The 4,079-nt window shown below is 37.0% G+C and overlaps 1 non-coding gene across 1 annotated transcript; it reads right to left on the bottom strand.

Moving 5' to 3' along the window:
- Positions 1–250: 250 nt before the first annotated feature.
- LOC120613673 (U6 spliceosomal RNA) lies at positions 251–354 on the bottom strand. Its single transcript, XR_005655751.1, has one exon. It is a non-coding gene; the product is annotated as a U6 spliceosomal RNA (small nuclear RNA).
- Positions 355–4,079: the final 3,725 nt, after the last annotated feature.

Genomic DNA, 4,079 nt, shown 5'->3' with positions numbered 1-4,079 from the left:
TATTCACTCGGTGATACTAGGAACAAGACTTCTTTTCTTTCCTGAACCATTGAGATGAAGTTGTGAAAATCATGACTCTTCAGGGTGTATTTCCTAAGAACAAGAATGTTCTCTTACATAACCACATTGCAGTGATCAAAATCAGAAATTTAACATTGCTCCAGTGCTCATATGTAGTCTTCATTTCACAGTCACATTTTGCCAATTGTTCCAGTAACATCTTTTATAGCAATATTATTTTTCCTAGTTCAAAACTATTGAACGCTTCACAAGCTTGCATGTCATCCTTGTGGAGGGGCCATGCTCATTTTCTCTGTATTCCAATTTTAGTATGTGCACTGCTGAAGCGAGCGCTACTAGATTCCCTATTCAGATTTTAAAATAAGCTTCCCTAGTCAGTTCCTCACGTAGACTTTTAAGGTTTCTCTGTTTATATACCAAATGTTGTTATATGTGAATATAGCAGTAAGATAAATTCTTCTCCAAAAAAAGCTTGCAGAGAGTAAATCTCTATACCATGCTCTTTCTCTCTGTGTTGAACGTTGCATAAATTAAGTTTTGGACACTGAAACATTAAGGGGAAAAGAAAGATCACCTGGGATGTAAGAAATGAGCCTTAGTGGATATTAGAAAATAAGTCTTATTGGAAAGCAGTTCAACATACAAATTGACTTCTCAATTGTTTTACTCCAATTTGCTATTCTCTTTTCTCTCTACAAATTTGTAATCAAATGTTCCGTGTTAAATGTGGTCTGAGTCAATTCTTGCTTGTGTAGCTGTTGGTTATTAGCAAATGCATACAGTAAAATTTTAATCAAGCCACCACTTGTTAGAGAATAATATGCATTTTAGGTGTCCCTGTGGAGCCCCGGTTTCTATAATTTTACATGTGTACAAAGAGTAGAAGCAGTCAGCAAGAATAATAGTCACTTTTTAAGTGGAAGGTGACCTGCACAAAGGTAAGAAACTTCTATTCTGTTTAGAGAACAAAAAATATCCAAAATGAAATTGCTCTCCATCTGTCCACATGAATTGAAATAGGTTATCTTCTCATTTTTACTTTGTCAGATTCAAGTAACTGTATTTCAAATTAGAAGCAATGGCCTAAGATGGAAATTTCAGTGATTTCTTTATTAACATGCCTCTGTAATAAAAGAAATAACTGCTTACATTCTTGTGGAAATGTCGAAATAAATTTACAACCCAATGAAAAATTGGCAAGACTGATCAAAGGCCAATATCAATACCAATTACATACAATGTGCATTTCTGTAGACAAAAAGTACTTCCTTCACTACAACTTTTCTACAGCTTTTAACTCTACAGAATTAAAAAGTAGCCTAGTCAAAGATGAACAAAAAGTAAGAATAATCTAAATGGATGAGCCAGGAAACCCACAAAACAACTGCAATGTCCAGCAATTTTTCCTTTCCTTCTCTACCCATCTGGCTCCCTCAGATGCATTATATGGCGAAGAAAAACAAGGAAGAGGAACTGTAGGGTTCTCATTTGACTGCTACTGTTTTTAGTTTGTGGCATGTTTAACCCAGATATGTGTTTAAACACTCTACTGAGAGAACCTTTGTGAATTCTCCAGAGAATTCTCTGAGACATGTCAGAGCAATTTCTCTAACGCGGTGATGTATCATTCTCTGGATCATAACTTTCTCTTTGCTCCATCTCTAGACATAAGGAGTTTCTCTTCATAGAGATTCGTTCACCACCTTTTCTCTTGAACTGGTTCTGTGGCAACCCTAGGCATCTCTCTTTCACATGGCCCACATCTGATTTATGGGAAGCAGAACTGTCTTTTACTTTAACAAATATTAGAATTGCATTTCTCCCAGTGAAACCACTTGAATTTCAGTGCTTGTATAAATAGCTTACAGTTCATTTTCTCATTCTTTTTATTACTCAGGTGAGATTCAGACATGTCTATGCTGCAGGAGTCACATGTCAATATCAACTCCTATTTAAGTCCTACTTCCTAGATTGGATTGGGGTGGTGGTGAGAGGGAGCGAGACTCACAGAACACTAACAATTCCCATGGGAAAACATGCCTATTTTCACTCTCCTTTTCCTTTATTTGTAATTTTATTATTATTATTATTAGCTGGAGATGGTTGTCATAGGGTTGCAAATCTGTGTGCTCTGAGTCTTGAATATTAGTGTTAATTTCTATAGTTTTAATGCTTTATGAAGCCTGAGACAAGGAGTTCTGCTTTCACAGCTTACTTATCGGAAAAGTTATTACAACTTTAATCTCCATGTTTTCATATGATCAAATAGAAGAAATCTGGACTTAGAGAAGGAGATACCTTATTCAAAATAACTGCTGTAATAAGAGGAGGGGGCTATTGCAACAGGGAAGGAAACTCTTGCAAGTGGGAGAATGCTCTGACCATAAAATCTGCAGGTTTCACAAAGGTCAGTCAGAAAGAGTTGTTTTCTTACTGACAGGAGTGCATAAGTCTGGAGAGAACTGGGCGCGTGGGAGTGTGCTGAGTGTCTGGGGTGATCTGACATGTGAGCAGGACGTACTCTCTGGAGGGGAGAGTCTGTTAAGCAAGGGTAACTCCATATCAGATCCTAAAACTGGCTGAGGCTGAGAATGAGTCAGTGTTCACTCAATGAGCCTGTTGGGGAAAAAAGCTTAACTGAGGTTTGGTCAAGTCAGCAGGAATTTCACCAAGATTGGTCATTGGGTACAAATAAGGAGAAACTGGAGGGTCTTCCTCTGGCCTTGTCATGGGTAAACAGGAGGGACATCCATGACTTTTATCTGAGTTATATGGAGAAAGGGTGATTCTTTTAGTTAGGATGTTTGGGGAACATAGAAGGGTGCGGAGATTCCTCACCATTACTGTTTTCCAAAGCACAGGGCTGAGGAAAAGTTTATCATTATCACTTCACGTCATTTGTGTAAGCTGACTAAATTATTTGTATTAAAGAGTTCTTACATGGGCTTCTCCAGTTGCATCTTCCAAAAAAGACACTAATGAGATTTTATTATTTTTCTGAGAGTCCCCCAAAAAGAAGGCAGAATGCAATTTTGCAAGGGATGCTGGGAGAAATGTTGGCTTTAGGGGCTCTACTTCTGAAGAGATACGAAGCTTCAGGCCCTTAAAGTGAAGCCACGAAGCTAGAACTTTTATCACATTTTTTCTAAGAGTCCCCATGTGAATAATTCCAGGCAATTCTAAGCCTAGTGAAGAATATATTTGCTTTAAAGGAAACTGGAACGCTCCTTTGTAAGAGGAAGCAAAGTCTATCCTATTAGTCTGAGCGCTGGACTGGAAGATGGAACTCCCGTGTCTATTTACAGCTTCAACAGAGATTTGCTATAGTCCCTCCGGGCCTCCCCCGCCTAATTTTCCATGTTTCTACAACTTATTTTTGCAAAAACATTTCACAAGCTCCTTAAATAATCACAGACAGAGCAATGATCAGTGTTGGAGTTTGCTTATGTACACACAAATGAACATTGACATGGAAGAGTTATAAAAAGACCAAATGTATGTTTATTAAAATCTCCATGATATATAAAAATATGTTAAAACTTCATCTGAATGCTTACTAAATGTCAGGGTTTCTTCTAAGTTCTTTATATCTGTTACTCTACTTAACACTTGCAAAACCTCTTTGAGGTTGATGCCATTATTACCTCGATTTTACACATGAAGTAACTATGAAAAAGAGAGGTTAAGTAACTGCCTCAAGTTCACAGTGCTGGAGGTTTTATATCATGGTGGGTTGACTTTGATAACTTACTGTTGATTGGTAATTCAAATAAAGAGCCTAACGTAACTAGAGTCTCGAGCAACTTTCCGCATAAACAATTGGCCCATCTGATTGGAGATTTTTGGTAAATAAAGTTTTAGTTGTATCACTATCTAGACAAAATATATATTATGTATATGTAATTTCTGTAGACAAAATATATATTATGTATATGTAATTTCTGTCTTAGATTTGAAGGAGTGTGCCTGCATGTTGAGCAGTTGTAATTGAATGCGATCTCTATTTAGAAAATTTGCAAAACTAAGTCTGAGTAGGTGCACTGTCTTATAATTGATAT

The sequence above is a fragment of the Pteropus medius genome, unplaced genomic scaffold (genome assembly GCF_902729225.1).
Source record: "Pteropus medius unplaced genomic scaffold, Ma_sr-lr_union100, whole genome shotgun sequence".
Classification (NCBI taxonomy): domain Eukaryota; kingdom Metazoa; phylum Chordata; class Mammalia; order Chiroptera; family Pteropodidae; genus Pteropus; species Pteropus medius.
The sequence above is the reverse complement of the archived record's forward strand: the minus strand, read 5'-3'. Positions and strand labels throughout refer to the sequence as shown.